This window comes from Protopterus annectens, chromosome 11.part0, assembly GCF_019279795.1.
Source record: "Protopterus annectens isolate FY-2018-M chromosome 11.part0, PAN1.0, whole genome shotgun sequence".
In the NCBI taxonomy this organism is placed as follows: Eukaryota; Metazoa; Chordata; order Ceratodontiformes; family Protopteridae; genus Protopterus; species Protopterus annectens.
Window position 1 is genome coordinate 314,219,916 of NC_056745.1, and position 25,796 is coordinate 314,245,711.

A 25,796-nucleotide genomic window follows, 5' to 3' on the forward strand; every position below is an offset into this window, starting at 1 on the left:
AAAGCTGGCCTTGGAGGATTTTATGAGGGATCGTAATTTTTTGCTAGTACTGATCAGAGATGCCTTCCCTAATAGGGATTTTGCTCTATCATGTACTAGCTTCCTCCTTCTGTTGTACAGTTTATTTATGGCAGGGGTCCACCAGGCTGGACGCCTGCCTTTGGATGATTGGGTCTTGGTTTTGTTTGGGATAGCATGATCCATGCATTCCTGAAGATGTCCGTAGAATGCATTTATATAGGATTCTGCAGTTTGGACTGTAGTTTTAATGCATGCTCTTCCAAAATTAGGAGTATTTTGTTTATATGTATGCTGTACCAACTCTGTCCTATTAGCATAATGATAATATTCACCTAATAAGAATGTGTATTTCTTGCCCCATTCTTGAACAATGCTCATAGTTATTTTGTTCATGCTCCCAACATCATAACCCCTTTCACTAAATAGGGTAATGATGTATGAAACCTCATCCAACATCTCAGTAAATGTAGAGGTCATTCTGATTGCTCGAATAATCTGACCTCTGAAAATGTTGTGAAATAACTTCCTGGGGTGATTGTTGTGAATTCTAGATAACTGTTTGAGAAAGTGTTTTTTCTATATAACCTGGATTTAAAGCATCCTTCCCCTTTGGAAATAAAAGTGTCAAGATATGGAAGACCCTCTTTATCACAAGTGTAGGTGAATTTGAGGTAGTCACTACTAGTATTTAAAAACACTAAAAATTCATCGAGTGACTGCCTATTGCCATCCCATAGTATATAAATATCGTCCAGGTACCTTGAATAATATTTGATGTGTTTAAAATGACCACTGGTGAAATGTTTGGATTCTTCCCAGTCTAACATTACCATATTGGCATATATGGGAGCGCATGCTGCACCCATAGCTACGCCTCTAGATTGCTTAAAGTATTCCCCTTCATATTCGATGTAATTATGTTCCTGAACTAAAGACATGAGTTCCATAATCAAACATATGTTGTACCAACACAGTCCACTGTATTTACGAATACTGTTTAAAAAAGCTTCTAATCCACTCCCGTTAGGGAAACAAGAAAAAAAGATCAATAACATCCACTGTAACAAATAGTAAATCAACATTCCATAAATTGACCGGCTATTTCCTCAAAAATTCCCACTAATTTTTTACTAAATGTGGTATTTGGTCATACATGTGTTTTAAAAAATGATCCACCGCTGTTCCAAGGGAAAAAGTCTTAGATCTGCTCCCTGATATTATAGGTCTAAATGGGGGATTGGTTATGTTTTTGTGGATTTTGGGAATACCAACAATTCGTGCTAATATGGGATGTTCGACCTTAAAAAATCCATATGTATCACTTGAAATTCTATGATCAATATAAAATTCTTCGATGTTGAAATCTATTCGACGGTATGCTATCTGTATTTCGTTTAGCGATACTATTTCATAGTTGCCTGAGTTGTATAATAAATCATGAATTATGGTGGCATATTGGGTATTGTCAAATAACACAATACCCCCCCTTTGTCTGGTTTCATTACTCGAATATTTTTATTGTTTCTGAATTCCTGTAAAATCATATGTTCACTTTTAGATAAATTGCAATTTAATTTATTTCCCTTAATTTGATTGTGTAACAAATACATTTGTCTTGAAACTGTTTTGTCATAAACTGATACTGTGGGATGCATAGGGGGCATGAAATAGCTCTTCTTTTTTAAAGTTTTTTGTGGAGAAAAGCTACCCTCCACGTTGTTATCAAATAATATAGCCAAATTTAATTTGCGTATATATTTTTTAAACTCTTTAAGAGTATCTACAAGTTTTGGCTTAGTAGTGGGTACGTATTTCATCCCCTTTGAAAACAATTTAAAATGCGGCAAATTAATCTCCATGTCAGTGTAATTATATATCTTAAAATTTTGGTAAGAACAAACAACACCTTCTCTAATAATATATTGACTTGTAGTTAATTCCTTTGAGGGACAATGTGAAAAACTGTCCAAAACCCTCTGATCTACCAAATTCTCACAAGTCATATCTATATTATAATGAACTCCTACTTCATTAGTGCACTGAATTAAAGGGGTGTCTGTGTTGACACCTTCTACTTGTGGATTTAATAATAAGGTCTGTGGTGATATGTGTTGTAATCCATGTATTTCTCTCCCCATTCTTTGTTCCTCGGAGGTCTCCTGTCGCCTCCGTTGTCCAAAAAATGTCTTGCTTTATTGTCATGTGATGGTACATCATATTCATTTTTACCATATCTATTCCTGCTGTTATATTTATTTACATTAGAGTCATTTGTGTCAACGTAATTGCTCCATTTGTAAGCAGTATTGTTTTGATATTGTTTGACATCCCTCTGAAATTTATTACTCTTCCTGTGGTATGCCCTCTTGGTATTGTGTTCAGCATTGTTAAACTGCTTCTGATATAATCGCTCCCACTGGGGGAATACTAAGTCATCTTGTATCGTTTTGTTAATATTTTCAACTTCAGCATACATTTTACTAAGCTGACCATCGTTGCATTTAATTAATAACTTCATGTATTCAGTGCCAAACGAGTCAAACAAAGTGTTAAACTCTGATTTAATATTTTCTGTTAACGCAATGCCCATGGGGACTTTGAAAAACCTAAGTCCCATAGGCACAACATGAGAATCCATGCATTTCATGAAATAAGCATTGTCTAATTTTAAAGAGTTAATATTATTAAGTTTCTTACCCAACGTGTAAATTAAATCTCGAAGGGTACCATGAAAAGGCACATAATAATTATGTTTGCAATCAGTATTGTGGTGAAAATCACAAGAATAGTCCAAGAATCTTTGTAAATAGTCACTGTGGTGCGAAGTCGATTTTTCCTGTCTCTCAGATGGAACTTGAATATTCCCTGCTGTATGTCCTGAACAATTGTCTTTGGTCATATGAGCGTGTGTCCTCTGAGGTAACTGTCGTTTGGGTTTTGTTCCTGTGCATTTGGCCTCATCCTCAGGATCTCCAAAGGTGAAATCAAAAGTGAAATCAGAAAAGCCTAATCTACTGCTGCTTCGTTGCATGTTAGGAGCCGGTAAATCAATAGGGCTCATCAAACGTTGTGCAGTCCTTTGTCCATTGGGCAGTTCCGAGAGAGTAGGACTCAAATGTGGTGAATGGTCATTGGAGTAGCCTCTTTCTGCAAGTGTGGGAACCGCTGAAGTGGAATTGAGGGAAACTGAAGTGTTGGCTTCTCCGCTGCCGAACTTGGCAGATGGTAATGTCTTATTGCGACCCAAACCAGTTAGTAACAAAGAAAGATTTTGAATTTCGTTCCTTAATTTAGCCAGCTCAGATTGTACCTTGTTCCATTCACCTCTGGATACAGGTGATAATTAAGTAGGTGAAGCGTCTCGATCAGACTCCATGGGGGAACCGACTACTGAACAGCAAAGAGAAATTTTTTTTCAGTGTGGAAGTCCAACTTGATGAATGGCAAGGAACGCTGAACCCCTGTGTCTTGAGACACTCAAAAAACTAGGCAAGGATACGAAAAAATGATGAATAAAACTTTAATGATCCCAAATTAGGTAAGCGCTGTCACTCTCACAATGCGAGCTTCATCAGAACTGAAACATATCAGTACGCCAACACAAATTAAAATAAATTAAAATAAACTTTTTTTGGCACCAAAATTATCAACCAGCATAATTTAAAGTGACAGTGCTGATTACATACACCATATACAATAAACATGAATAATAATAATAAAAACATTATAATATAAAAATTGTGTAAAAACTGTATGATAATTATATAAAAAACTTTATACACAAAGTGTATATATTAAAGCATATATCTGATACTTATATAATCATTAATTCCTGGTTCATTAGCGGCATCCGTGAATAACTGCCACCAGGTTTCTTTATAAAACAACAAACTTTTAGGGTCAAGTTGTACTTCCACTCTGAAAAAGAATTTCTCTTTGCTGTTCAGTAGTCGGTTCCCCCATGGAGTTTGATCGAGACGCTTCACCTACTTCATTATCACCTGTATCCAGAGGTGAATGGAACAAGGTACAATCTGAGCTGGCTCAATTAAGGAACGAAATTCAAAATCTTTCTTTGTTACTAACTGATTTGGGTCGCAATAAGACATTGCCGTCTGCCAAGTTCGGCAGCGGAGAAGCCAACACTTCAGTTTCCCACAAATCCACTTCAGTGGTTCCCACACTTGCAGAAAGAGGCTATTCCAACGACCATTCACCACATTTGAGTCCTACTCTCTCTGAACTTCCCAATGGACAAAGGACTGCACAACGTTTGATGAGCCCTATTGATTTACCGGCTCCTAACACGCAACGAAGCAGCAGTAGATTAGGCTTTTCTGATTTCACTTTTGATTTCACCTTTGGAGATCCTGAGGATGAGGCCAAACGCACAGGAACAAAACCCAAACGACAGTTACCTCAGAGGACATACGCTCATATGACCAAAGACAATTGTTCAGGACATACAGCAGGGAATATTCAAGTTCCATCTGAGAGACAGGAAAAATCGACTTCGCACCACAATACTGATTGCAAACATAATTATTCTGTGCCTTTTCATGGTACCCTTCGAGATTTAATTTACACGTTGGGTAAGAAACTTAATAATATTAACTCTTTAAAATTAGACAATGCTTATTTCATGAAATGCATGGATTCTCATGTTGTGCCTATGGGACTTAGGTTTTTCAAAGTCCCCATGGGCATTGCGTTAACAGAAAATATTAAATCAGAGTTTAACACTTTGTTTGACTCATTTGGCACTGAATACATGAAGTTATTAATTAAATGCAATGATGGTCAGCTTAGCAAAATGTATGCTGAAGTTGAAAATATTAACAAAACGATACAAGATGACTTAGTATTCCCCCAGTGGGAGCGATTATATCAGAAACATTTTAACAATGCTGAACAAAATACCAAGAGGGCATACCACAGGAAGAGTAATACATTTCAGAGGGATGTCAAACAATATCAAAACAATACTGCTTACAAATGGAGCAATTACGTTGACACAAATGACTCTAATGTAAATAAATATAACAGCAGGAATAGATATGGTAAAAATGAATAAGATGTACCATCACATGACAATAAAGCAAGACATTTTTTGGACAACGGAGGCGACAGGAGACCTCCGAGGAACAAAGAATGGAGAGAAATACATAGATTACAACACATATCACCACAGACCTTATTATTAAATCCACAAGTAGAAGGTGTCAACACAGACACCCCTTTAATTCAGTGCACTAATGAAGTAGGAGTTCATTATAATATAGATATGACTTGTGAGAATTTGGTAGATCAGAGGGTTTTGGACAGTTTTTCACATTGTCCCTCAAGGGAATTAACTACAAGTCAATATATTATTAGAGAAGGTGTTGTTTGTTCTTACCAAAATTTTAAGATATATAATTACACTGACATGGAGATTAATTTGTCGCATTTTAAATTGTTTTCAAAGGGGACGAAATATATACCCACTACTAAGCCAAAACTTGTAGATACTCTTAAAGAGTTTAAAAAATATATACGCAAATTAAATTTGGCTATATTATTTGATAACAACGTGGAGGGTAGCTTTTCTCCACAAAAAACTTTAAAAAAGAAGAGCTATTTCATGCCCCCTATGCATCCCACAGTATCAGTTTATGATAAAACAGTTTCAAGACAAATGTATTTGTTGCACAATCAAATTAAGGGAAATAAATTTAATTGCAATTTATCTAAAAGTGAACATATGATTTTACAGGAATTCAGAAACAATAAAAATATTCGAGTAATGAAACCAGACAAAGGGGGGGGGTATTGTGTTATTTGACAATACCCAATATGCCACCATAAATCATGATTTATTATACAACTCAGGCAACTATGAAATAGTATCGCTAAACGAAATACAGATAGCATACCGTCAAATAGATTTCAACATCGAAGAATTTTATATTGATCATAGAATTTCAAGCGATACATATGGATTTCTTAAGGTCGAATATCCCATATTAGCACAAATTGTTGGTATTCCCAAAATCCACAAAAACAAACCAATCCCCCATTTAGACCTATAATATCAGGAAGCAGATCTAAGACTTTTCCCCTTGGAACAGCGGTGGATCATTTTTTAAAACACATGTATGACCAAATACCACATTTAGTAAAAGATTTGTGGGAATTTTTGAGGAAATATCCAGTCAATTTATGGAATGTTGATTTAATGTTTGTTACAGTGAATGTTATTCGTCTTTTTTCTTGTATCCCTAAGGGGAGTGGATTAGAAGCTTTTTTAAACAGTATTCGTAAATACAGTGGACTGTGTTGGTACAACATATGTTTGATTATGGAACTCATGTCTTTAGTTCTGGAACATAATTACATCGAATATGAAGGGGAATACTTTAAGCAATCTAGAGGCGTAGCTATGGGTGCAGCATGTGCTCCCATATATGCCAATATGGTAATGTTAGACTGGGAAGAATCCAAACATTTCACCAGTGGTCATTTTAAACACATCAAATATTATTCAAGGTACCTGGACGATATTTATATATTATGGGATGGCAATAGGCAGTCACTCGATGAATTTTTAGTGTTTTTAAATACTAGTAGTGACTACCTCAAATTCACCTACACTTGTGATAAAGAGGGTCTTCCATATCTTGACACTTTTACTTCCAAAGGGGAAGGATGCTTTAAATCCAGGTTATATAGAAAAAACACTTTCTCAAACAGTTATCTAGAATTCACAAGCAATCACCCCAGGAAGTTATTTCACAACATTTTCAGAGGTCAGATTATTCGAGCAATCAGAATGACCTCTACATTTACTGAGATGTTGGATGAGGTTTCATACATCATTACCCTATTTAGTGAAAGGGGTTATGATGTTGGGAGCATGAACAAAATAACTATGAGCATTGTTCAAGAATGGGGCAAGAAATACACATTCTTATTAGGTGAATATTATCATTATGCTAATAGGACAGAGTTGGTACAGCATACATATAAACAAAATACTCCTAATTTTGGAAGAGCATGCATTATAGAGTACGGTCCATATGTAGACAAGTTTAAAAAGATTATGATTAATTGTTGGAACATCATTTTGGCGGACCAGAATCTTGTCCATATTCTGGGCACCCAGCCGATATTTGTTTATAAGATGGGGCAGAATATCAAAAAGTTATTGGAAAGACAAATTGATTATAAACCATCAAGCAATAGACATACCACTAAATGTGGCAGGTGTAATCAATGTTACACAATTTTGGAGGAAGAGAATATTGTTTTGGACAATTTAAGCAAGACTATTATTAGATTTAAACAAGGGAACTGTAATACTAAATGGGTTATATACCTGGCCAAATGCGTAGCGTGTTCTGGATTCTATATTGGTAAAACAGAACAGAAATTTAACAAACGAATTTATGCACACTTATACAGTATTAGGACCAAAAATGAGAAGAATGCACTTTATAAGCACATTAAAAAATATGGTGATGGCCATAAGTTTAAATTTGGTATTATTGATAGTGTTAATATTGATTCTAGAGGGGGCGACCCTAAAAGTTTGGTGTTTTACAAAGAAACCTGGTGGCAGTTATTCACGGATGCCGCTAATGAACCAGGAATTAATGATTATATAAGTATCAAATATATACTTTAATATATACACTTTGTATATAAAGTTTTTTATATATTTATCATACAGTTTTTACACAATTTTTATATTACAATGTTTTTATTATTATTATTCATGTTTATTGTATATGTTGTATGTAATCAGCACAGTCACTTTAAATTATGCTGGTTGATAATTTTGGCGCCAAAAAAAGTTTATTTTAATTTTTTTTAATTTGTGTTGGCGTACTGATATGTTTCAGTTCTGATGAAGCTCGCATTGTGCGAGTGAAAGCGCTTAACTAATTTGGGATCATTAAAGTTTTATTCATCATTTTTTCGTATCCTTGCCTAGTTCTTTGAGCATCTCAAGACACAGGGGTCCAGCGTTCCTTACCATTCATCTACCATAAACCTACTTATTCTAATTCTTTTCTTCATTTCAATAGTATACATCCTGAACATGAAAAAAAAAATCTCGGTTAAAGGGCAATGTGTGATGTTGGCCAGGATGATTCCTGATGATTTGGAGCTTAAAAAAGAGATTGATAAATTGTTCAACATGTTCAATGTGAGGGGATATCCGGAAGCCTTCTTAGTAAATATTTTTAATGCGGCAAAAGAAGAAAGGAAAGTAGGGTATTTTGTTCCATTATTGGGTAAGGGTGCAGGGACATCAGAAGGCCAAGGTGGTGAACATAATTCTTCTCGGGTCTTTAACAAAGCCTTTGTAGTAACATACAATGCTAACTTTTATGATTTGATGGCCATAGTTGTAACCAATTGGAAAATCTTTGGGATAGACAAAGAGTATTTGGAAAATGTGGGCTTAAAATCTGTTATTGTATATAAGAAGGATATGTGTTTCAAGTCATTGTTGGAGAAGCCTTTAAAGGGTGAAGGCATTGGAAAAATGGTTGTGTGGCCACAGTGTACAGTGTCCCTTTATTAATGAAGATTCTACTTTATTGATTCAAGGGTTTGGGGTGGTAAAATTCCACTGCAGATTTTACTGTGGTAGCAAGGGGGTGGTATACCTAGCTCAGTACAGATGCTGTACCACTTTTATATAGGAAGGATAAAGTTAAGTCTTTGGAAAAGGATTTATTAACATAATTATGACATTGCAAAAAAGGATGTTAGAAATGCATTATATAAACATTTGATGCAAAACCCTGATCATGGTTTTAAATTCAGTGTCATATATGAGACAAACCTGGGTCAGAGGCGTGGACCAGTTGAGGATTTTTTTAGAATTTATGGAACTTAAATGGCAATTAAGAACCAATGCCATGAAATACCCGGGACTGAACAAAGCAATTTCTTTGTCTAGTGTGTTGAAATTAAAAGCTGCTATGTTTATCTAGTGTAAATATATATGTACAAGTTTTTTGTGTGTGTATTGTACTTTAGAGAGAGAATTTATTTCTTTGATTTACTACTATTTTATTTACCATTAATTCCTTTAAAATTGTATTAATGCTGTTTGCCGGTTGATTAAGCTGCGGTGGTACAGCAGCAGCGTTGTTGCCTCACAGCAAGAGGTTCTCCTGTTCAATTCTTGGCTGGAGCGCCTTCTGTGTGGAGTCTGCATGTCCTCCCCATGGTCGAGTGGTGTTCGAAAGACTTGCATAGAATGGGCGTGCCTTCGTTGAAGGTTAGGCGTCAAGCTGGCACTTCAGCACCTGTAAAAAACTACTGCCAGTCATTAGTGGACCGGAGTTCCGCTGTGGCAACCCCTAACCGGGAAAAGCCAAAAGAAGAACTTTAGCTGTTTGTCGGTTGACTGGGTAACTTGTTAAATTGTTAATTAGTTAATTGGATTGATATTAATGGGAATGTATATAAGTATGTTCGGGATGTGGATTTTTATTCTGAAGAAGTCCATTTATTTAAGGACAAAATTGCTTAATAAACATTGACTAAATTCAGCTCCAAAGTCTTCACCTTCATATTTGTTTTGTTCCTGGTTTTTACAACCAGATAGCCAGATTTTCCTGTAACTTCCCATGCAGATCCCATCACTGCCTTGCCCTTAACCAACTACAATGGCTTGAATTCCCTCAACTACTCCATCTTTTTTAGCTACTGATGATACATTCTCTACTTTACAAACTTGCTGACTGTCCCACCCTGTCCTTCCTCCTATCCCAATGCAAACCCTCATGATCCCTCCATAGCGCTGACCAACTGCTACTTGACACCTATAGGCCTAACAAAACAATAGGCAGATTACTTTATAAATGCTCTATATCTCAAACCTAGAACAAACTCCCAACCAGCATACATTCTATTCAATCCTCATTTCATTTCAAAAGAGAACTGAAGAACTACCTTGCTAACGCTCCCTCCTGCACTTGTCACCTCCCTACTTGACACATACTCACTCAGTTGTTAAGCCATAACAATTTTCCTTGCCTTAGTTTCATATAACTTTCATAAATACTAGTACTGTAGTGCCCTAGCTCTGCTGCTGAGCAATACTATACTTAAGTCTAACCTTTATCCTCCTTACCTACTATATTTCACAACCCCCTCCCTGCTCTTCTCATACTCGGCTTTCCTTCACTCTCTTGATTTCCCCAAACTTTCCTCCCCTCTGCTTCAACCCTTTTATTTATTACTCCTTTTTCTTCCTCTCTAACAACTCAGTTTTAGTCATTAAGATGTTTAAGAGTTTTTTTCTGATGCCCTATTGTAAATCTCCATTTCTACTGCAGGTTTCTACCTCTTGTACTTTTTAGCTATTGTCTTTGCTGAATTTTATGCTCTATTAATTTTTCACTACCACATGAATGTATGTTTTGCTATGTACTCATATATTTGTTGACATCATCATATCCAAAATATACAAAATGTTGTAATTCATGAAGAAAACAAACCTAATATGTCATCTTTACTCAGGCTAAAAGAAGCATTTGAGAAACCAGTAGGCTTGGAAATTAAACCAGAAGTAAATAAAAATAACATAACAACAGAAAGGTCCAAAAACAGAAGCAGGGATATAAAGATCATGACCACAGGAAAAGAAAAAAATGAGAGAGACCCCAACTGCAATGGCAAATATAGAGAAATACCCCAACTGCAATGGCAAATATAGAGAACTTCTGGAACGATCACATGCTGATCAAAATTTCATGCATGAATAGCTAAAGAGAGGGGAATGTAAACAAAAAGATGGAAGGTTAGCAATGATGACTCAAAACAGTGGACTGTGTCCACACTCTTTTGCACATGTAAAATGCAGACAAATGTATGTTCTGTGAAACAGACCTCGAAACAGTTGCACATCTTCTTGCTGGTTGTGGTATACTCATGACTGAGGCCCTGTCTCTGAAAGCCCCAATAATGTGACAAGACTTTTTCAGAGAGGATTATGCAAACACTGCAGCATACAGGTAACTGAGACAGCATTGGAAACATGAACCACAACGAATTTCTGAAAATGAAGTACTGATCACATGGGATCATTCAGTACAAAATGTAAAGAATATTCAATGTGAAAACTTGAAAATATTGTAGCCATGGAGGACCAATAAGTGCTCCAACACTGAAAATGTGCAAACGCAAAGTTAATAGTACCACAATAGCTGCTCCTTGTACAATGAACCAAAACTATTACTCACACAGTTATGGAAAAGCTTCCGCTAAATCCTTAATAACACTGTGCAGTTATTTGTTGTAAATGACCAGAAATACTGCTCACAGGAAGATTACCACTCGATTCTGCTTCAAAACATTATCATTAGTTCCATTGGAATGCCATACAGCTGCTGGTAACAATGTACTTACATTCCAAAACGCCAGCCACAGATTGTTAAATAAGACAAATGGTTTTATTAAACATAAAACGCTGACAAAACTGAATGGACCACTGCGTGTTTAAGCTGAGTAGAACTTCAAAATGCTTAAAGAACGCTAAATATAAACAATCTTGTATAGATTGTGAAATATTAATTGTAATATTGAAAAATAAAAAGTTAAAATATCTCATTAATTAGCTGTATGAGCATACATGTCCATTTAACGCCCTTATAAAATACCCTAGTGATATTACAAAACCTAACCAATGGCTGCCTAACTACACCACTACTCCTAAAATGTTTCTAATCATGTACTACCTAACTCCACTGTATATTGTTGCAAATTATTGTGTAATTATATGGAAAAATTGTGTATAAAAAATTATATATAAAAAAAATTATATATAAATTTTTTTATATAAAAAAATGTTTTTGTGCGAACCATACCTCAAGAAGGATGTTACCGTGTATATTGTATTCTACATATTGGCCTCCAAAATAGCCTTCATAGAAATGCTGTCATTAAGTCCCGGAGGTGTGGTGGCATCTGTATATAGCTTCCACCTTACTTCACGATAATTTAAAAGTTTTTTGACGTCTCTACCTCTGGGATCTGTCCTAACAATGTCTAATAAGGCAAATTTAAATTGATGTTTGGGGCCATTAGTTTCAATGTGCTTATACAAAGCACTTTTCAAATTCTTACTTCTAATATTGTAAGTGTGTTCATATATGTGTTTTTTAAGCTTCTTTCCGTTTTTCCAACATAGTAACTTGGACACTCTTGACAGACAGCTATATACACAACCATCTTTGAGCTACAATTCCCCTTGATTAATCTAATTTTTGGTCTAAACATATTATACAAAATGGTTTCCTTTTTATCAAATATATAACAACATTGACTGCAAGATCCACATTTAGTGGTATGTTGATTTGTACCTTTTATATTTGCTTCTCTTGATGTACTGTTTTTCTCTAAATATCTCTTGATATTGGCTCCCATCTTGTATACTACTCCAGGTTTGTCTCCTAATATTTTCCTTATGGTTTCATCACTGGATAAAATATACCAATGGTTGTTAATGATTTATATCACATCATCTTATCCAGGACTGTATAAGATTATCAATGCTCTTTGATGGTGCCCTTCAAATTTGTCACTCAATAGCTGTTTACCATAAAGTCCATTAACTAGGTTTACTTCATTACCTAAACCTAGCAAAGGTTTATAAGTTGTACCCCATAGACCTAATACATATTTGTCTACCCCATCCAATAATTTCTGGGGATACCCTCTCTCATAAAACATAGTATGAATGTATCTTATTTCATCCAATAAAGTACCATACTCAGATGTCATTCTCATAGCCCTTATGCATTGACCCTTATATATGTTCTGTTTTAACTTCTTAGGATGACAACTCCCATACGCCAAATAATCATTGGAAAATGTTTCCTTTTTGTACATTTTCGATTGTAGTGTACCCATTTGTGAATATACTAATGTATCAAGATAAGCCATACCATCCTTATTATATGAATGAGTAAATTTTAAATAATCACTACTTGTATTTAAAAACTGGATGAAATCTAATAATTTCTCCTCACAAGAATTCCAGATAATATAAATATCATCCAGAAATCTCACATAGTGGACAATATGTTGGAAGAAAACACTTGGGGAAAAGAATATTGTCTTCCCAATCAAGCATGACCAGGTTGGCGTAGATAGGAGCACAAGCTGCTCCCATAGCAACCCCCCTGGTCTGCCTGAAATGTTCCCTTTCATAGTATATAAAGTTGTTGTCCAAAACTATGTCTAACATTTCAATGATTAAACTGACCTCATTCCATGTTATACCTGCATGTTTTCTGATACTGTTTCCAAATGCCTCAAGACCAGCAGTTTTAGGAATGCAAGAAAAAAGGTCAATTACATCTATTGTTACAAACATATATCCCTCACTCCATTTCTGTGTAGGAAAATACCTCAAGAATTCCCACAAATCTTTAACAAGATGGGGTATATAGGTATATACATGTTTCAATTTGAAGTCAATATATTTGCCTATAGGAAATGTTTTAGATTTACTCCCAGAAATAATAGGCCAAAATGGGGGATCAGATATGTTTTTATGAATTTTCGGAATCCCTACCATTGTGGCTAATCTGGGACACTCCACCTTTAAAAATTTGTAAGTGTCTTTGTCAATCCTACCATCTATAAAAAAACTCTTCTGTATAGCTGTCTATTCTCCGATAAGCTATATTAATCTCATTCAAAGAGGTAGGTTCATAATTCCCTGATCCATATAATATATTGTGTATCTTGTTTATATACTCAAAATTGTCGTATATAACTACCCCCCTGCCTTTATCTAGTTTCATTACCCTTATACTGTTGTTATTTTGCAAATTTCTGAGTAAATCTCTTTCCTCTTGGGTCAAATTGCAGTCAATGTGTAAATGTTTATATTCTTTATACATCTTATAAATATCTCTGGACACCACTTTCTCATATGTCTCAATAATGGGGAATTGTACTGGTACGAGTGTATTCGGAACCTTTAAACCAGCGTCCTTAGTATGGTCAACCACTTTTCTATCCTTGTTGTGTGTATTGTTGAACATAATAGCCAAATTCATCTTCCTGGTAAACTTCTTTATTTCCACTAAACAGTCTACCAAATTGAAGTTGGGTGTAGGAATAAACTTCATTCCTTTCATTAAAAGGGAAAAATGTTCCTGACAAATCTTTATATGAGCATGACTGCATATATTAAAACCATTACATGTGTGGGTCACTCCTGTAACCGTAATAGTCTTATTGCCAGGTGTATATCTAGGAATATTCCCATACTTTTCCCTCACCATCTGCAATTTTCCCATTGCTTCTGTTTGTTTTTGTCTTTCTGATAAAAGTTCCTCCCTGGATAACTGTATGGTTCCCCCTGTTGTGTCTGTTCCTTCCAACTATATGAGTTGTAAATACTTCGTTGGTTGTAAATCCCATCATAATTAGGTTCTTTTATATTGGTCTCCTGTAGATCCAAATGTTTCTCATTCTTCCTACCCCAATAATACACTCTTCCCTGTTTGTAATGTTCAACATCCCTATTGATCTTATTTTGTTTGTTCTCACTTAAAGTGCGAATCAGTTTCTCAACTAAGTGATATTGTTTGTTATACAAACTTTCCCACTCAGTGAAATATAGATCAGTAGTAATTCTCATGTTGAGATCTTCTGTTTCTTGTATAAGTCTGCCTAATTTCTCATCATTGTGTTTAATAATTAGTAACATAAATTTCTTTCCGCATTCGTCAAAAAACTGATTAAATTCATTAATAACTCTGTCATTGAGTGTTAAACCTATGGGTTGTTTGAAAAACCTTAATCCTTTAGGAACAACTTTCATAGATATACATTTTTGTAAATACGCATCGTCTATCTTAATACTATTAATGTTTTTCAATTTTCTCCCCAATGAAAATATCATATCCTTTAATGTCCCCAATGTTTCATATCTATGGGAACTAGTGTCCAGTCGCATGTCTACATTGTCCAAATTACAATCTATCTGCATAAATCTATTAAATTTGTTATAACCAATTTCATTCTTATGTTCACCCTGAGTAACTGAATTCAATTGATGATTGGACAAAGGTATAGTACCCTTTTTAATATGTTCCTGTTTCCCTGCTACATTAGAATAGATCTTGATAGGAATAGTCCTCTTGGGTTTTGTACCCATACATTTAGATTCTTCCTCAACATCATAGATGGAAAAATCAAACGTAAAATTGGAGCCGTTATGATTACTACTATGTAAAGGCTCCGAAATGTTAAAAACATGATCAATATCTATAGGACAATCTTTACCAGTATTCATTTGTCCATTAGGATTGATTATTCATAAAGTTTTAAGTTAATAATGTTGTTCAATATTGCTTGGGTAGGTGGAATTTGAATAGTGTTATGATTTGACAATATGTATACTGTTTCTTTAAATTTTGCGATGGTGTTCATTGTTTTGGCACCTTTAAAGTTTTAAAAGATGGACTCTTGATTTTACCGGTGTTCTGAAGAAGCCCATAAGCAATGGGTGAAAGCACTTAACAGACCGTTAATTCAGTCCGTTGCGATTTCTGTTTATGTATAAATTTCTATTTGGACCACAATTTTAACGTTCTTCAAGCGTTTTGAAGTTCTACTCAGCTTAAACACGCAGTGGTCCATTCAGTTTTGTCAGCGTTTTATGTTTAATAAAACCATTTGTCTTATTTAACAATCTGTGGCTGGCATTTCGGAATGGAAGTACGTTGTTACCAGCAGCTGTTTGGCATTCCAATGGAACTAACGATAATATTTTGAAGCAGAATTGAGTGGTAATCTTCCTGTGAGCAGTATTTCTGGTCGTTTACAACAAATAACTGCACAGTGTTATTAAGGATTTAGCGGAAGCTTTTCCATAACTGTGTAAGTAATAGTTTTGGTTCATTGTACAAGGAGCAGCTATTGTGGTACTATTAGCTTTGCATTTGCACATTTTCGATATTGGAGCACTTATTGGTACTCCGTGGCTAAAATATTTTCAAAATGTAAAGAAAGTAGAAGCAAGAAAACCAGATGTTGCAGTTGAAGAAGTGAAGTTTGGAAAAGATGAATTTGTCACGGGACAACCTTGGATGAGTAAATTGGGGGGGGCTGTAAATAGGGTGATAAGTAGGTTGGGTCTGTGTGAGTAGGGAGCGGGTAGGAAAGAGTTAATTAAGATGGGAGCTGAGGGAGGTAGTGAGGTAAGGCTTAGGGGTGGGTCTTAAGAGTTTTTTGTAGGGGGAATTGGTATGAGTAAGCACATTTTGGTGTGGTCTTGTTGAAGCAGGATCATGTCCCTGATGACCTGAGGTGCTGGTAAGGTAGCCTTGGTAGATAGTTATAAGACAGTGAGGTGAGTACAATTTCTTTTGGGCTATGGGTTGAGGTTTTTTTTTTCGTGAAGCATAAGGATTTTGTTAGTGGGGGCTGGGTACTGCATGGGAGAGACAAGCGTGCTTGGGGGTGTGGGGATTGGTACTGCTGGGTCAGTGGGTGGTGTGTGGCCTTATTTCTGTCAGGTGGAGTGTCACTTCCCACAGAATAATTGACTATGGTGAAGGGGTTGGGCAGCTTATGCTGTACTTGCCCTATGGCTCACAACACTTGGCCATATAGTTTCATGTCCCACATGCTGTAATAACAGAGGTAATGGGAACTGTTGTTTTGCGGTGAGTCTAATTTGAGGGGGATTGTTTTTTCTTGCCGTCCTTTGAAGACTGCTGTGGGAGAGGGCTGCAGATTGTTTGGTTTGAGAGGGGAGATGTTTTGGGCTTTTGAATTCTTTCCATGGTGGTTCTTTGTTGTTTGCTTGTGTGTTGGTTGGCAGTTGGTCGCAGGCTACCAGGGGTTGTTCTTGCACCTGGCTGCTCCGTTGTGCTGAGTCTTGGCTGGTGAGGAGGCTGAGAGTGGCCTTGGGGTTGTGGTTGGCTTTAGTTTGTTTGTCTGAGTGCAGGCCGGTCAGTTTCTGGCCTCAGGAATGCTCTGTTGGTGGTGGTGCTTCATGGGCTTTTACGGTGCCGTTGATGGTGTCTGCACATGTGTGGACCACAACTATATTTAAAAAAAAAAAAAAAAAAAAAAAAAAAAACCTAAATAGTTAATAAGAGGCTGTTCAGGTTACATTACAGCTAGGTGGTTAAAAGGAGAATGATGGCTTTGCAGCCGTCTCCAAATCTGTTGAAAAGAAACTGAATGGCGTTTTTGGAGTACTTTTAAGTTTAAATGATGAAAAACATGTGAACCTCGCAAAAGCTGGGATTGTTGCTCTATATGTAGTATTACTACGTGTAGTTTAAAGGTTACCCCAAAACTGTCATTTATTACCTGCATTGCCGCTGTGTCTGCTCTATTTTGTAGGTGTTGTTCAACTACTCGTTAAAGAGTGGATTGCTCTGCTGTTCAAATAGTGTGATGTTCAGGTGTCTATAGCTCTCTCAAATTGTTCCCGATTTTACAGACTGCCCCCAAATCAACCTCATTTTTTGCACTGTACCTAGTAAACAATTTGATTTTCTAGTAAATTTTATAAGGATTGCAGTTTGTAATGCCGTGTATTAGCGTTTCATACTTGCTATTGTTCAAAAAATATATAGTGGTGTATATCTGTAGTTTTATTAGCTCATTTAAGTATTGTTCCTGGTTTGGGGATTTTTGTCCCTAGGTGTATTTAAAAATCGTCCCTTATTTTGGGCTTCTGTTATTTTTGGCTTTGTTTCTGAATTTTTGAGTAAAGAAGTTGAAAGGTGTGGCTGTCTTTAGGTATAAAGTTTTAAACACACACAGCGGTTTGTTTGGATTCACCTAGGGTGAGTGCACTGTCCGCATCTGAAGCCACCATGGTTTCAAACAAGAATGCAATTCATTAAATTCCTCAAATATTTCCTTGCAGAACACGAGTTACACTAATCTAAACATTGTCCTTGCTACTTAAACTGCCCTGTTTTCTTTGCATGGGTTGTAACTCCGAGGGGCTCTGCATACTTCCCAACTTAGACCAAGAAATCTGGGAGAAACCGGGCCCTTAAAGAGTGCAGAAGTGAACTGGAAGATTTTTATGAATGCATGCACAGGGACAAAAAGAATCAGCGTCTGAGACAGATCAGTGAGCAGAGGGCTATGTTAATTAATGAGGGGAAATACACACCTCCCCCTTGTCATGTGGCATGTGGGGAAGGATGAGCCAAGGCCATGATAAAGACATTAGAAAGTGAGGAAAGACTTCATATTGAAGGAACCATTCAAGATCCCCAGAGCAAGCTGAACTGTGTATATGCTGATAGTGTAACAGTGCCACCATAAACACCTGCATGTCTGCTTAGAGTGACTAGTATCATTGCCATGTGTAAACCTAATTAAAATATTGTTTTATAAAAAAAAAAAAAATCATGGCGCGTTCCACACTAAGCTACTAGGGTAAAAATTGATGAAAACTGAACATCAAAAATTGGTACCATCTACAGGATAAAATGCTGCCTAGCAGATAATCAAGCCACGAATGGTTTCGTGGGCTGTAAGTAGGTAGCTAAACTGTACCCTCCAGGCATGCATGGTGCAAGAGCACAGGCATGCCACACTCATTATCCTAAAGGGAAAGTATCTTATTTGTTTTAAACATGCGGTGGGGATGCCAACTTGAAGTCTAGCTGGACAGTAAGTAGGGCAGCCGTGGCGGACTTGCTTGAACTGGTGAGCTGGTTGTTGAGGGAGATGAATCCCTTGGGGGACGTTGCTGTTTGCTGGTCTGATTGTTCGTGGTCTTCCGTTGGGGCTGTTTCAGGGCTGGTAGTGGTAGCAACTCCTACTTCTGGTGGTTAGGTGTGCCCAGAGTTATTCGTTAAGATATTCATTTTAGTTTCAGACTTCATGTCTCCTGCAGTGATTTTACAACCTATACAGGTATGGAAACCATAGTTTGAGGTTGAGAGTATTTGCTGTTTGATGGAACATTATGAGTTTCAGCAAAGTAATGATTGTTGGGGGGCAACTTGCTGTAAGGGGATAATGTTATGAGTATATGTGTTGTCTTCTTATTATTACTTGCACTGTGGCAGCTGATTCGACTGGTGGTTCAGGTCAGCAGTTTGCACGGGCGGTGGCTCAGTGAAGTGGCTGTTGCATATGGGGTATTGGCTTAATGGATGATTTGGGGGGTGGAGGATATTACTGTGGATGTTTGAAGGATTACATCATGATGCATCAGATTTGTGGCCTGGTTTTATATGTGTGGTCTGCTTTCATACAGGTGGAGGTTATTGGTAATTAGGGTCAGCCTCTTTGCAGACGAAAGTAGGGAATTGGCGTACATGGGGATGCACACTTCATTCATGTAAATGCAATGTTTGTAAGAGCAAGAGTAAAATATGAGAGGTATGGGTCTATTAGGGGGGTAATTGACTTGTGCTTAGGCATTTTAGCAGTCACTGTTGTGTGCAGGTTGTGTTAAAGAGGATTGTAGAGCAAAGTAACTCAAAGGAGAAGCAGCCAAGGTCCCAGTCTTTTTGGGATGGAGGCTCTGGGTCAATCTGGTGTTTGGGCAGTTGATAAACATTGTAGGCCTCAGACAGTGTTTAATGCTGTCATTAAAATTTTTTGGTGCACTGAGAATTTACAGTGTATCTTTCTTTCGTAGGGGGATCTGCAAAAAAACCTTTCTATTCCTTTGTAGGGAAGGCAACAGAGAAGTATGGCCCAGTGGTAGTGGAGTCCAAGGTGATCCAGAGTTGGCTGAACAAAGGTGGTGCATTGTATTGGTATGTGATCAACTGTAATGTAATGTTTATTTAGGTAAAGTGGCTCACTTTTCATGGGTTACTAACAATTTTAACAAGGATGCTCAAAATTAAAAGAAAAAAATTAATTCCTACACTAATGGTTTAAGGGTTGGCAAGTTAGCCAAGATGTATTTCAAGGGCAGCACCTGATACCTTATGCCTAGTCCAAAAGGGGACATGGGGAGAACCCCTGGGGTGAATTTGCTGTTAACCAGCTAGTTGTTCCATAGTTTAGAAGAGGACAAGTGAGGTTTCTATGAAGGGGGAGGATTGATCCACATGTACAACTAACACTAGGTAAGACTGCAATCCAAATTGTAGCTTGCTACAGATCCTTCACCATGCACCAAGATTCTCACTACACATTTCTAAACATACTGGAAAATATTAAGATGCAACCAAACACCCTAATACTGGGTGATTTCAACTACCCTGCCATTAACTGGGAAAATAACTCATGTACCAACACCTTTGCCCAACGGTTCTTGGAATTCATAAATTCCAATGCCCTGGATCAACTAATCCATAGTCCCACCAGGGGCTCCAATATCCTAGACCTGGTCATTACCAACATGGGAAATTGATGCTCCACACCTATGACCACCCCCTCATTGGTCCGGTCTGACCATAAGCTAATCACCCTTGACATCCACATCCCACCCCTACCTCCCAGTAAGGAAACTTCCATAAAAAACTTCTCCAAAGCCAACTTCACGCTACTCAAGTCAGAATTGACAAACTTCATGACACCCATGCAGGCAAGAACTGAAAGTTCGACTGCTGAATCCTAAACTATGGCACTGTACAAGCACATCCACTCATGCATGAATCATGCCATCCCAAATAGAACCAATAAGCTCTCCTCCAAAAAAAGGAAGCCAGTCTGGTGGTCCCTGCCATAAACAAACTTTACAACAAATGGAAGAAACTGTTGCAGAAAAGAGAAAAATCCCGGGATGCAAGAAACTCCCTTACCAGCCTCAGTAAGAAGCTGAGATCCCTCATAAAATCCTCCAAAGCTAGTTATGAAAATAAAATTGCCAAAGACAGCCACAAGGCATTCTATAGCTATGTCAAGAATTGGAATGGCAATGCTCAGATCTGCTCTGAGCTACAACAGAATGGCGTTAAAGATACTGATCCCAAGGATATTGCCAGTATCCTGACAGATCGATTCAGTGCCAACTTCACCCCCTCTCACCCCCTAAAGGGCCCATCTCAATACCAAAAGATTGCCAAATTCTGGTAATAATGGCCACACAGGTAAAAACTGCACTCTCCAAAGGTAAGAATTAAGCATACATGGGACCAGATGACATCCTGGGCTGTGTACTACATGAACTACAAAATGAACTGGCACCTCACCTAAGTGTCATGTTTAAACATAGCCTCACCTCAGGCTTCATGCCCACTGAGTGGTGCACAGCTACAGTTATCCCACTCGACAAGGGGGGATCCACCTTGGATCCCGGGAACTACCACCCCATCAGTCTGACTAGCCTGATCTACAAGGCCATGGAATGTTTTATCAAGGAACTTATAAACAAAGACATTGACAACCTTCAAACACTGGACCCCACCCAGTTTGGGAATGTAAAGGGCCGATCTTGCCTCCTGAACCTGATTGACTTCTTTGAATCAGTCTCCAGAGCCGTGGATGAGGATAAGGCAGTCCACACAGCCTATCTGGACCTCGCCGTGGCCTTCAACACCATTCCCCACTATGGAATCATAGATAAACTTACTAAGCTGGGTATTAATCCCTACATCACTCAATGGGTTGCAAACTGGTTTACTGACAGAACTCACACTGTAAAAGTAGCCAACTTCAAATCCAGCTCCAGACAAGTGACAAGTGGAGTATCTCAGGGTTCAGTCCTGGGACCGCTCTTGTTTGGCATCTAATTCTCTGAAGTACAGGCCAACACTAAGGGACTCTGGCTAACAAAGTTTGAAGATTACTGCAAACTGGGAGCCATTATTGAATCCCCAAATGATGTGGATATTCTACAAAAGGGCCTTACAGAAACAGATGCTTGGTGCCAGAGCCATGGGCTCAGGCTCATGTTATCCCCTTTGGGAAAAAAACATATACCCATGAATAACCACATAGGTAGCAGTATACTAAACACCGAAAGTGTGATAAAAAACTTAGGGACACAGGTGGACAGTGGTCTCACCCTTGATAACCATATTGCCACAACAGTCAGGAAATCCTACTATGTAGCACACCTCATCACTAAGGGCTTTTCATCCGGAAAAAAGGAGGTCATTGTCCCACTGTACTCATCCCTCATTAGACCCATTATAGAATACAATGCCCAATTTGGTAAGTACCTCTCAAGACATCTGCAACAACTGGAAAGGCCGCAGAAATATGTCACCAAAAGAGTCACAGGCCTAAAGCAGATGCCCTATGCTGACCATCTAAAAAAACTCCAGCTATACTCTCACACATTGTCTACTCAGAGGCGATCTCTGCTTAACATACAAGGACATGTCAAACCCAGAGCTGTTGGACATGCTACACTTAAAGAAATCCCAATCCGTCAGAGCCACACGCTCCAAGGATCTAAACCTTGTCATCACAATGAACAAAATATGCTGGAGGAATAGGTTCCTGACCCAGAGACTCCCCAGACTCTGGAATAGACTGCTCATACATGTTGAGCAGAGCCCCTCTTTGGCCCTCTTCAAAAGGAACCTTGATGACTGGATGGGAGATAGGAAATTCACCCCGGGGATCACGTCAGTCACCCTGCTAGACAGGGGTCCAGGGAATTAAATATTGTGGGAAGAAATAGCCAGGTAATTGTTATGGCTAGGCTTGTATAGGCCCTAGGGCCGATAGCTGAGTACCATCCTATGAACCTATGAACCTATGTGGTATTTTCCGGGAGACTAATCTGATTCTTAAGCAGGTGTTACTTAATGCCGCATACCAGGTAATGGGGTTAACATTGGGTGTCATGGGTACACTTGAGTGGCTCTTTGGACTCATAGGAGGTGGTTACTTACGTATGACTTTTAAGAGTTGTAGAGTTTAAAGGAGCACAGCAGCTATGCGGGTAGTTCGTGGACACATGGGGAGCTGGGAGGTTGGGTTTGGCTATGCTGTAGTGGGATGACCTGACAGGGCTCTGTTTGGGATTTATTTTAGAGATCGGCTGCATTTTAATCACCTGCTGTATGCAAGGTAGTGTTGTTGTACATACTTTACAGGTTTTGCTTAAGTTTGCTGAGACAGAACATTACTATTTTTCTAAGTTACTGCCAGTATTAGGAGTTGGGCATAGATATAGCAGGTTGCTCCCTAGAAATTAGTTAATGGTTGAATTACCAGTTTTAAAGGGAGGGGGTTGCAGAGCTGGTAGGGATGAAGGGGTTGGATTGGTTAAATTTAGGGCTGATGTAGTTCTCCCTCAAGAGGTGTTTTACCTGTTTTAAGCACCATAAGGTTATTGCTGGTACATACAAACTGCCTAAGTTTTATCTTCTACCACAGGCATGGGTGCTCTGTTATTAGGTTAACTTGGGTAGCTGAGTGAGCAGGGTTGTTCAGTACTTGTTGAAGTCAAGTTGAACCATACAGTGCATTTGCCAAATTTGGTCGGCAGTCATGAGGCCATTCAGGGATCTCTATCATGATGGAGTTTTAGGCCATTGGAGCAGCACACAGTGAGGTTACAAGAAGGGGAATGTTGGTGGGCACCGATGGGAAGCTTGGGGATGTAGCTGTGATGGATTTGTTTGACCTCTGGATTAGAGGGTAAGGAAGTTTCAGGTAATTTTATTTGGTAAGTATGCAATTAGGCATGTCAGAATGGGGTAGAACTCTGGGGTACAGTTACCTATTTACCTTACAGTGTTGGTAGGGGGCCATGAGGAGCTCTGGTGATAGGAAATGGTAATTGTTCATAAGTTGGGGTATTTTTGGGTGACAAATTTGTCCTTCAAGTAGGTATTGGTAGTGCTATATACTAGGTTAAGATTGAGAGGGAGTTTCTCAAAAGCCATTTTGTTTATGCTTGAGGAAATTTCATAGGTAGGGTTTTAGAAAGCACTGTCTTCATGAGGGTGTGTCTGGATTACGTTTGTTTAAATAATTGCAGTGGGGTATATTCTGAATTCTGTGGAGAGGCATTAAGGTTATGGGAGGGATGTTTGGTAAGTTTCTTCTATTTCTTAGATGTCACAGCAGGGTCCATGGTTTACTTCACTGCCAGGGTATGGCATGGTTTAGAATTTCCATTGAACTGACTGTTTTTCTTTTCATTGCCAAGATGTGGTGTGGTCGTGGGTGTTACAGTTGATGTGGTGTTCGCCAGCAAGGTCCCAGATGGAGGAAGCATGTTAGTGCTGGATGTCTGAATTGTTACAGGGATGACAGATGTGGTCACACCTGGCCGAACACTAGTGGGCATTAGCTACTGGCTTTAAGGAAGTGGATTCTAAGGTAATGGATTCTGTTGGGGTGGCAGTTCTGGTTGGTGGAGTGGTGCACAATAAGGCTTCAGTTAATTGGCACTTAGCTATTGTTGTTAGAAGGATCATCATCTTAGGTCATTCTTTTGTCTTTTGGGCAGTTAGGCGTGCAGCAATTAGATGCAATGGAATTAATTTTGTGGTTGTTTATCAGGGATCCTGTAGGGCACAGGTCGGATGCAGTTCATTTCAATCAATTTGGGCTTGATTTATTTAACCTTAACTGGGTTTGAATGTGGAAGTTCTATTTGAAGGTAGTATGGTCTGAGGGGAAACAGCCCTTTGGGCTGGTGGGCGGCGAAGAGGGTCAGGATTGGCCCTCTTCTGTCCCCCTCAGTAGGATATTTGGAATTGAGATGGTGATTTGATGGTGGGTGAATTGGAATGGAAATATGGAATTGATGATGATATTAAGGTGAGCGGGGATGCTGCCTTCAGGATTACTAGGATAAGTGAGAATGTGGGGGATGCTGCTTATCCAGGGTGAGTGGGTGTACTGCCCTTATGTTCACTATATTATTTGTTGCAATGTTGGATTTTGTGTGCCTCAATAAAGTTTGATGTTTGTTATTCATTTCCATTACAATAAAGGTCGTCAAATGTCTTTGGGTGTTTGTATTTTATTAGGACCATGACAAGTGAAGTTTGGAACAGACAAATTTGTCAGGGGACGACATTGGATGGGTAAAGTGGGGGTGGGGACTGTAAGTAGGGTGATAGGGAGGTTGGATTTGTGTGGGTAGGGAGCGGGTAGTAAAGAGTTAATTATGGTGGGAGCTGAGGGAGGAAGTGAGGTAAGGCTTAGGGGTGAATCTTAAGGGGTTTTTGTAGGGTAAATTGGTATGAGTAAGCACATTTTGGTGTGGTCTTGTTTCCCTCCCAGCCCTCCCGTTTTTGTGATGGCTTGAAGGGTGGAGAATAGGGTCAGGATTGACCCTCTTCTGTCCCCCTTAGTAGGATATTTGGAATTGAGATGGTGATTTGATGGTGGGTGAAATGGAATGGAAATATGGAATTGATGATGATATTAAGGTGAGCGGGGACGCTGTCTTCAGGATTACTAGGGTAAGTGAGCAAGTGGGGGATGCTGCTTATCCAGGATGAGTGGGTGCGCTGCCCTTATGTTTACTGTTTTATTTGTTGCAATGCTGGATTCTGTGTGCCTCAGTAAAGTTTGATGTTTGTTATTCATTTCTATTAGAATAAAGGTCATTAAATGTCTTTGGGTGTTTGTGTTTTATTAGGACCATGACAACATTTTATAGAAGTAGCATTAATCACTGAAATTTCTACAGCTAGCAATTTAATGTCCTTGTGCGCTGAGAGACATGAAGTTATAAAAGATCGGTACTTGCAAACAGAAACTAGACAAATGTGAAATAAAGGCACACATATAATTACAGTAGCATTAGGAGCAACAGGGATAATGAAAAAGTCAGTTTTCAAGAATACTGAAATATGTTGAAAATACAGGTAACTCAATGTGAAATACAGAAA